The 10,285-nt window shown below is 38.5% G+C and overlaps 1 protein-coding gene and 1 pseudogene across 7 annotated transcripts in view; one reads left to right on the plus strand and one right to left on the minus strand.

Moving 5' to 3' along the window:
• KLHL8 (kelch like family member 8) overlaps positions 1-10,285 on the plus strand; it is a 95,847-nt gene that overhangs the window by 47,620 nt on the left and 37,942 nt on the right. The window contains exon 2 of one of the 7 annotated variants that reach the window (XM_017545134.2): positions 9,720-9,935. The exons of the other annotated variants lie outside the window; for them this stretch is intronic. The gene's annotated coding sequence lies outside the window, so the exon portion shown is untranslated. The remainder of the gene's footprint in view (positions 1-9,719; positions 9,936-10,285) is intronic. 7 annotated transcript variants of the gene reach the window in all.
• LOC108315685 lies at positions 644-2,176 on the minus strand (annotated as a pseudogene).

Below are 10,285 nucleotides of genomic sequence, written 5' to 3' on the forward strand. Positions count from 1 at the left end.
AAAATTAGCCGGGTGTGGTGGCATGTGTCTGTAGTCCCACCTACTCCAGAGGCTGAGGCAGCTTAAACCCTGGAGGCGGAGGTTGCAGTGAGCCGAGGTCATGCCACTGCACTTCAGCATGGGCAATAGAGCGAGACTCCATCTAAAAAAAAGAAAAGCCCTTTTCATAGAAATAGTACTCTGACAAAGGAAAACATTTTGTGACAATAGTAACAAAACTTTCACTAGATAGAGCTAGAGTAGGTTGTTGTAAGGGAAAAAAGTGCATGACGGTCATTTTGAATTGTATGTACTTTAACTTAGTAAAGTTAAAAAATAAGATATTAGTGATACCCACTGTCATAATACTCAAATAGTTAGGGTACAAAATATGGTATGACAAAGTAAGTAAAAGAAGACTACTGGGCGCAATGGTTCAGGCCTGTAGTCTCAGCATTTTGGGAGGCCCAAGTGGGAAGATGGCTTGAGTCCAAAAGTTGGAGACTAGCCTGGGCAACATGGCAAAACCCCATCTCTACAAAAAATACAAAAATTAGCCCAGCATAGTGGTACATGCCTGTAGGATTGCTGGAGCCTGGGAGATCAAGGCTGTGATAAGCCAAGATTGCACCACTGCACTCCAGCCTGAGTGGCAGAGTGAAACCCTGCCTCAAAAAAAAAAAAAAAAAAAAAAAAAAAAAAAGACTCACTAGACTAAAAAGAGTTGACCCAGGTTTTTTTTGTTTTTGTTTTTATTTTTTGGCCAAGCACAGGGGACTTTATTGATGGTACATGACAAGGTGGGGCTCCCTAGACCCCTCTGTCTTCAGGGAGTCTGCATGGAAACTGTGAAGAGGGGAGACTCGAAGTGTAGTGGGGGCTGGAGTGTGGCAAGGACTTCCCAGCAGTGAGGGCTTCTCTCTTCCTCTTATGCTCTCACTGGGGCTGGTGGTTTGGGGGTCTTACTCCTTGGAGGCCATGTGGGCCATGTGGTCCATCACCCTGTTACTGTAGCCAAATTAATTGTTATACCAGGAAATGACCTTGACAAAGTGGTTGTTAAGGGCAATGCCAGCCCCAACATTGAAGTTGGAAGAGTGGGTGTTGCTGTTGAAGTTGGAGGAGACAACCTGGTGCACAGTGTAGCCCAGGATGCCCTTGAGGGGCCCTCCCACATCTGCTTCACCACCTTCTTGATGTCATCATATTTGGCAGGTTTTTCCAGATAGCAGGTCAGATCCACGACCGACACATTGGCAGTGGTGACACGGAAGACCATGCCAGTGAGCTTCCCATTCAGCTCAGAGATGGACTTGCCCACAGCCTTGGCAGTGCCAGTAGAGGCAGGGATCATGGTCTGGAGAGGGGCAGTCCACAGTCTTCTGGGGGGCAGTGATGGCATGGACTGTAGTTATGTGTCCTTCCATGATACCAAAGTTGTCATGGTTGACTTTGGCCAGGGGCACTAAGCAGTTGGTGGTTTAGGAGGCATTATTGACAATTTTTAGGCTGTTGTCATACTTCTCATGGGTCATGCCCATCACGAACACAGGGGCATCAGCAGAGGGGACAGAGATCATGAAGTTTTGGCTCCTCTCTGCAAGTGAGCCTCAGCCTTTTCCATGGTGGTGAAGACACCGGTAGACTCCATAACATACTCAGCATTAGCATTGCCCCATTGGATTTTGGAGGGATCTTGCTCCTGGAAGATTGTGCTGGGATTTCCATTGATGACAAGCTTCCCATTCTTAGCCTTGACAGTGCCATGAAATTTGCCATGGGTGGAATCATACTGGAACACGTAGACCATGTAATTGAGATCAATGAAGAGTTTATTGATGGTGACAATATCTACTTTTCCAGAGTTAAAAGCAACGTTGGTGACCAGGAACCCAATATGGCCAAATCCATTGACTCTGGCCTTCACCTTCACTTGGTATCTCAGGGATGTGGCCAAAGATGCATGAGTACATGTGGCTGTCTGTCAAATGGGAGGAGCACAGAGCTGAGTTGACCCAGTTTTTTACATTGTGGGGGGAAAAACCAGCTCATAGAGATCATGTTAATTCAGTCTCTCAGAACTCTGGCTCATTGTAGGCAAACACATTGATATTGTTAAGACACAGTCTTTTTTTTTTTTTTGAGATGGAGTTTCACTCTTGTTACCCAGGCTGGAGTGCAATGGCGCGATCTCGGCTCACCGCAACCTCCGCCTCCTGGGTTCAGGCAATTCTCCTGCCTCAGCCTCCTGAGTAGCTGGGATTACAGGCATGCACCACCATGCCCAGCTAATTTTTTGTATTTTTAGTAGAGACGGGGTTTCACCATGTTGACCAAGATGGTCTCGATCTCTTGACCTCGTGATCCACCCGCCTCGGCCTCCCAAAGTGCTGGGATTACAGGCTTGAGCCACCGCGCCCGGCAGACACAGTCTTTTAAAAAGAGTACACTGTGTTAAGCAGGCAAGTCTAAAATACAAAAGGAAGAAAGTGAACAAGTTGGAGAAATACAGAGTACTATGGGGCTTCACAAGAAAGATCACACCCCATTGGGAGAGTTAGAGAAGACTTCATAAAAGAAGCATTATTTAAGCTGGGCCTTGACATCATTCCCTCACAAGGAATAGCTTGAGCACTTGCAAATATATTTGAGGAAAACTGAATAATGAAGTCTGTGATATAGTGGAAAAATAATGGACTTAATCACAGCTAGATTGAAACCCCATCTCCCAACATTTTTAGCTGTGTGGCCTTGGGCAAGTCAGGGATGCTAGGACCATCTATAATGTGATGTTTAGACGAGAGTATATTTAAGATTTCTGGCAAAATAGATAGTGCACAGTGGTTTTGTAAGTAGTTTTTCCATCTTCTTTCCCCCTTTCCATACCTTATATAAAAAAATTGAATGGAGAAAAAGACTGAAAGTTAGACTAGAGCCAGAGCAGTGAGGACCTTGAATGCCAGGATAAGCTGAACTACATATTAAGCAGTTTCGAAAGGATAATTAGAGCTAGATAAATCTAGCAGCATCCAATCTTTGATAGGTGTTTAGTGATGGGAAGGAGGGAATGTGGTGATTGGTTAGGGGAAGTCATTGTAATCCAGGTTAATACATGATGTGCATCTGAACTAGAGTACAATGAGAGAGAATAGAGTTCTATAATAATAGGAAAAAAGGGATGGGTGAATAGGAGAGATTTTTCCAAATAGAATCCAGGAGAATTGAAGTGGATAGGTTGTGAAAGTCGAGAGGAGTCAAATATGGCTCAAGCTTTGAAGTAGGATAACTGAAAAAAATGGTGTTGCTACTTGTGAAAGTAGGGTAATTTAAAAGTATAGTGAGAGAGAAGATAAGGACCTTGGTTTTTCATATATTTTGTTCTGTAATTATATTTCACTTATAAAGTGCTCTGAACAGTAGTCTGGTAGTTAATAGCACAGGCTGGGGAGCCCTGCTGCCTAGGTTCACATCCTGGCTCCACCACTTACTTGGGCTTTACTCCATCTCACTGTGCCTCAGTTTTCTCAGATAGTTAGGGCACAAAATATGGCATGACAAAAAAAGTGAAGGAAGATTCCTGAGCACAGTGGCTCAGGCCTATAGTCCCAGCATTCTGGGAGGCCTAAGTGGGCAGATGACTTGAGTTCAGAAGTTCAAGACCAGCCTGGGCAACATGGCAAAACCCCATCTCTACAAAAAATACAAAAATTAGCCTTGTATGGTGGTGTACCTCTATAGTTTCAGCTACTTGGGCAGTGGGGCTGAGGTGGGAGGAAAAGGGCAAAATAAAAGTAGCTACTTCGTAGAGTTGTAGTGAGGACTAAATGATTTAATTCACTTGCAGTTAGAATAGTGGCTGGCAGATTGTTTTCTATCATAATGCTGATGATGGTGTCTGCTTTTATAGTGTGTGTGTGTGTGTGTGTGTGTGTGTGTGTGTGTTTTGTTTGTTATCTTGAGTTAGAATCTTGTTCTGTCACCCAGCATGGGATGCAGAGGCATGATCACAACTCACTGTAGCCTCAACCTCCTGGGCTCAAGCGATCCTCCCATTTCAGCCTTGCAGGTAGCTGGGACTACACCACACCTGCCTAATTTTAAAATTTGTTGTAGAGACTGAATCTTATTGTGTTGCCAAGGCTGGGCCCAAGTGATATTCCCAGCTCGTCCTATCAAAGTGCTGGGATTACAGGCGAATGCCATTGTGCCTGGCCTGCCTTTACATTTTATTTTGTGGACTTGATTTATCTCTTAAGCAATAGAGTAGCTTGTGATTATATTGCTTTGTGTCTTTTGAATTTTATCATGAGTATATTGGAATGCAACTTTCTTTTTTCCATTTTATTTTTTATCATATAGCAAAATTGACATTTTGGGGGTACAAGTCCATGAATTTTAACAAATGTGTAGATTTGTCTAATCATCACCCAAATCAATTTTAAATTAACATTTAAAATAGATGCAAAATAGTTTCATCATCCCATAAAACTCTCTTTTTGCCATCTCCTTTTTGTCATACTCTTTCCCTGCCCCTCATCCCTGGCAACCACTGATCTGTTTTTCATCACATTGATTTTGTCCTTTTGAGAATATCACATGAATGGAATCATAGACTATGTAGTAACCTTTTGAGACTAAGCATCCGTTGAGATTCATCCAAGTTGTTGCATGTACCACGTTTGTTCCTTTTTATTGTGGGGTAGTGTTCTATGGTATGGTTGTACCCACAGTTTTGTTTATTCATTCAGTTGTTGAAGGTTATTTGGATTATTTTCAGTTTTTAGCAATTGTAACTAGAGCTGCTATACGTTTTCAGGTGCAAGTTTTTGTGCAAACATGAGCTTTCATTTCTCTAGGTTAAATTACCAGGAGTCAGATTTCTGGGTCATAGTATGAGAGTATGTTTAACTATGTGAGAAACTGCCACATGCATTCATTCATTCATTCATTCATTTGAGCAGTGGTGCTGTTTTGCATTCCCACCAGCAATATATGGAAATTCCAAGTGTTTCATATCCTCACCAGTACTTGGAATTGTTAGTATTGTTTATTTTAGCCATTCTAATAGATGTATAGTGGTATTTCATTATGATTGTGGGGTGTGTGTGGGGGGGGTGGTGGTGACAGGGTCTTGCTGTGTTGCTTAGGCTGGAGTGTAGTGGCTGTTTACAGGCATGATCAGATGAACAGCTTCGAACTCTTGGGGTTAAGCAATCATCCTGCATAGCTAAGACGACAAGCACACACCACTGCACCTGATTCATTATTTTAATTTTCATTTCCCTAATGACAGTGATGTTGAACATCTTTTTGTGTGCTTATTTGCCATCCACATATCTTCATTGGTGACGTGACTTAAAGTCTTTAGTCCATATTTTAGTTGAGTTATTTTTCTTACTGTTAAGTTTGAAAGTTCTTTATATATTTGGGATGCAATTTTTTTTTTTGTCAAATGTGTGATTTGTCAACATTTTTCTCCTGGTTTGGAGCTTGTCTTTTTATTTTCTTATGGTGTCTTTCTCATAGCAAAAGGTTTTAATTTTGATACAGTCCCTTTTAGCAATTTTTTCTTTCATATTTAACAACTAGTAGCTTGACCCTGAGTCATAAAGTTTTTCTCCTATGTTTTCTTCAAAAGTTTTATTGTTTTATATGTAAGTTATATATGTATATAGTATAAAACATATTTTACATATTGTATAAAATGGATCAGAAACTATGTAAAACTATAGCCAGGTGCAGTGGTCTCAAAGTTTAAGGCTACAGTGTGCAATGGTTGTGCATGTAAATAGCCACTGCACTCTAGCCTAGGCAACATAGTGAGACCCCTACCTCTGAAAAAAAATTTTTAAAAACCTTATAAAGCCATGTGCGTGTGTGTACGTGTGTGTGTGTGTGTGTGTGTGTGTGTGTGTGTGTGTATTTGTCTATATTTACTTATAGTCTCATCCATTTTTTAGTTAATTTTTATATTATATGTGAGCCTTAGGACAAGATTCTTTTTTGTTTTAGACACAGCGTATTGCTGTGTTGCCCAGCTGGACTTGAACTCTGGTGATCTTTTTCCCTTAGTCTCCTGGGCACAAACCATTTTATTGTTTATATAATCCTTACAGTCATTATAATGGATTATAGTTTATATAAACTATAGTCCTTATAATGGATTATAGCTTATAATCCATTATAATCCTTATAGTCCGGCTATAAGGATTCATTTTTTCTGTGTGTGTAGATGTCCAGTTCTAACATCATCTGTTGAAAAAACTGTCTTTTCTCTATTAAATTGCTTTTGTACTTTGTCAAAAAACAATTGGTCATATTTGTGTGGGTCTACTTCTGAACTCTTTGTTCTTTTCTGTTGATGCCTCTCCATTCACTATTACCATCTTGTCAATTTTTAAAAATAGGCCTTTTAGAGTTACAGAAAAATTCCCATATACTTTCTTATTCTCTTTCCCTATTATGTACATTTTACATTAGTATGGTAATTTGTTCCAATTAGTGAACTAATATTGGTACAGTAGTGTTAACGAAAGCTCATACTTTATTCTGATTTCCTTAGTGTCTTTTTTTCATATAAATTTTACACTTAGCTTGCCTATACCTACAAAAAATGTTGCTGTGATTTTGATTGGAATTGCTTTAAATCTGGACATCAATTTATAGGGAATCAACCTGTTTACTATGTTGAGTCGTACAGCCCATGATTCTTTTATCTCTTCATTTATTTAGGTTTTCTTTGATTTCTTTCATCAACATTTCTCAGCATACAGATTTTGTACATGTTTTGTTAGATTTATACGTATTTCATTTTAAGTTACTGTAAATGGTCTTGCTTTTTAAAGTTTCAGTTTCCAGTTGTACATTGCTAGTATGTGGAAATATTAATTTTTTGGGTGTTCACTTTGTTTTTAGTGACCTTGCTCAACTTACTAGTTACAGCTGTTCTTTGGGAATGGTTTACATAGACCATTATGCCTGCTGATAGGGACAGTTTTATTTCTTTCTAGACTTTGCCTTTTATTTCTTTTTATTGCTTTATTGCACTGGAGATAACTTATACTTTGTTGTTTTTCTTCTTTAGTATGTTGTTGTGATGGTTTAATATGATGGTAATATGTATGGTAAACTATTTTTTTGAATATTGAAGCAGCCTTGCATAAACTCTTAGGATAAATTCTACTTGGTCATGATCATTCTCTATATTTTCTAATTATATTTGCTAATTGTTGGGGATTTTTGATTCTGTATTTATGAGGGATATTGATTTATAGTTTTCTTTTTCTGTACTAGCTTTGCTTTTGGTACAGTAACAGATCATGTCATAAAATGAGTTGAGAAGTGTTTTCTCCTCTTCTGTTTTCTGAAAGAAATTTTATAGAGTTGAGATTATTTCTTCTTCAAATGTTTGGTAGAATTTAGTGAAACCATCTTGGCTCGAGGATTGCTTTTCAAACTGATTTAAATTCTATAATAGTTATAACAATGCTCAGGTTGTCTTTTGGGTGAGTTTTGGTAGTTTGTGGGTTTTGAGGAATTGGTCCATTTCATCTAAGCTGTCACATTTGTGTAGAATTTTTCATAGCATTCATCTTATTTACCTTTTTAATGCCAGTGGGGTTTGTAATGATAGTCTCTGATATTCCAGATTTTGGTAATGTGTGTCTTCCCCTCCCCACTTTTTTGCCAGATGTTTATCAATTCTGTTGATCTTCCACCTTCCCCCTCCCCACCCCCTGGAAATGGAGTCTCGCTCTGTTGCACAGGCTGGAGTGCAGTGGCATGATCTTGACTCACTGCAACTTTCGCCTCCCAGGTTCAGGCAGTTCTCCCTGCCTCACTCTCCTGAGTAGCTGGGATTACAGACGTCCACTACCATGCCTAGATAGTTTTTGTATATTTTAGTAGAGACAGGGTTTTGCTATGTTGGCCAGGCTGGTCTTGAACTCCTGACCTCAGGTGATCCACCCACCTTGACCTCCCAATGTGGTGGGATTGCAGGGGTGAGCCCCTGCACCCAGCCTGTTGATCTTTTAAAAATATTTCTTGGTTTTGATTTTTATCTATTTTTGTTGTTGTTGTTGTTGTTTGCAATTTTATTTTGTTTGCACCCTTTTTCCTTATGCTTGCTTTGAGTTTATTTTGTTCTTCTTTTTCTAGGTTCTGGTTTCTGAAAGTAAAGGCTTAGAATATTGATTTAATACTTTTTTTTTAATGTAAGCACTTAATTTTCTAAATATTTCCCTAAGCCACATGTTCACCTGTAGCCTACAGATTTTTGAAATTTTATATTGTCATTTTTGTTAAGAACTAACATAACAAAGAAATTTCTAATTTTTCTTAAGACTTTCTCTTTGCTCCATGGATTATTTAGATGTGTGCATTTAATTTGCAAGCATTTGGAGAGGTTTCTGTTGTCTTTGTTACTTGCTTCTAGTTTAATTCCATTATGGTCAGAGACTACATTGTATACAATGTAATTTCTTTTAAATTTGTTTAGGGTTATTTATTGACTCAGGATATGGCTTATATTGGTTCATGTGCACTTGAAAAGAATGTATATTCTGCTGTTGTTGGAAGAAGTATTCTGTAAACACCCATGAAATCCATTTGGTTGAAGATATTCTGTTCTTTTATATCATTGCTAATGCTCCGTTAACTAGTTCTGTAACTGGAGAGAAATGTTGAAATCTCTTCAGTTATAATCGTGGATTCGTCTGTTTTTCCCTTTAGTTATTTTTGGTTTTGCTTTGTGTATTTTGAAGATTTGAAGTTAGGTGTATGCACATTTAGACTGTGTCTTTGTGAATTGACACTTCTGTCATTATGCAGTGTCTTTTTTTATTGTGGTGAAAAAAACAATGTAAAATTTACTATCTTAACCATTTTTAAATGTACAGTTCAGTAGTGTTAACTATATGCACATTGTTGTCCAACAGAGCTCTAGAACTTTATCTTGCAAAACTGAAACGATACCCATTGAACAGTAACTCTTCTCTCCACCTCTCTTGGCAACCACCATTTTACTTTCTATGAATTTGACTGCTTTAGACACCTAATATAAGTGGAATCAGTGGAACTTGTCTTTTTGTGTCTGGCTTGTTTTACTTTGTATAATGTCCTTAAGATTCATCCATGTTGTAGCATATGAGAGGATTTTCTTCTTTTTGGAATCTGAATAGTTTTTCATTGTATGTATAAACCACATTTTATTTTTTCATTTATCTGATGATGGACATTTAGGCTGCTTCTACCTCTTGGTTGTTGTAATAATGCCACAGTAACCATAGATGTGCAAATATGTCTTTGATGTCCTGTTCTCATTTCTTTTGGCTGTATACCAAGAAGCAGAATTGCTGGATTTTATAGTAGTTCTGTTTCTAACTTTTTGAGGACTATCCATACTGTTTCCATAGCAGCTATGGAAGCTATTTTACATTCCCACCAACAGTTAAAAGGGTTTCCAGTTTCTCCAAGTCCTTGCCAACACTTCTTTCTTTGCTTGCTTTCCCCATCCCAACAAGTGTAAGGTGATATGTCATGATTTTGATATACATTTCCCTGATGATTAATGATATTGAACATCTTTTTATATACAGTTTACAGTCAGTATCTGCAGGTTATGCATCCCCAGATTCAACCAAACATGGATTGAAAATGTTTTGTAAACCCAATAAAAATAATACATATTTTAAAAATACAATATAACAACTATTTACATAGCATTTACATGGTCTTAGGTATCACTGTTGAATCCAGCCGGCAGACTTGACCAAGCAATGGATGAAAAATGTACACTGACACAGACTTGCCAGTCAGTGCGGCCAGGGGAACTCTGCCAGAGTCATGTGCCCAAGAATGATCAAAGATCTATCTTAGGACCACATGAGTAAACAAGCTATTTAGATAAACTCCTCTACATTCCCTTGTTATCTGCTCTATGTTGTTAACTCAAGGTAAGAGGATTAGGCTGCCTTCAGCCATAAACCTTTTCCCAAGGCTTTTGCAAAACCTTCCAGCCTTCCAAGAAGGCTTGCATCTTTCTGTAATTTTCCACCGACCTGATGGATCTCCTACATATCATAAGTAATCCAGGGATAATTTAAAGTATGTAGGAAGATGTACATAGGTTATATGCATACCAGTTTATATATGGGACTTAAGGATACATGGATTTTGGTATCTGCAGGCATCCTGCAACCAATCCCCTGAGGATACTGAAGAAGGGCTGTACTTCTTGGCCGTTTATCATCTTTGGAGAAATGTCTATTAAAGTCATTTGCCTTTTTTTTTTTTTTTTTTTTTT

The sequence above is a fragment of the Cebus imitator genome, unplaced genomic scaffold (genome assembly GCF_001604975.1).
Source record: "Cebus imitator isolate Cc_AM_T3 unplaced genomic scaffold, Cebus_imitator-1.0 Scaffold177, whole genome shotgun sequence".
NCBI classification, from domain to species: Eukaryota; Metazoa; Chordata; class Mammalia; order Primates; family Cebidae; genus Cebus; species Cebus imitator.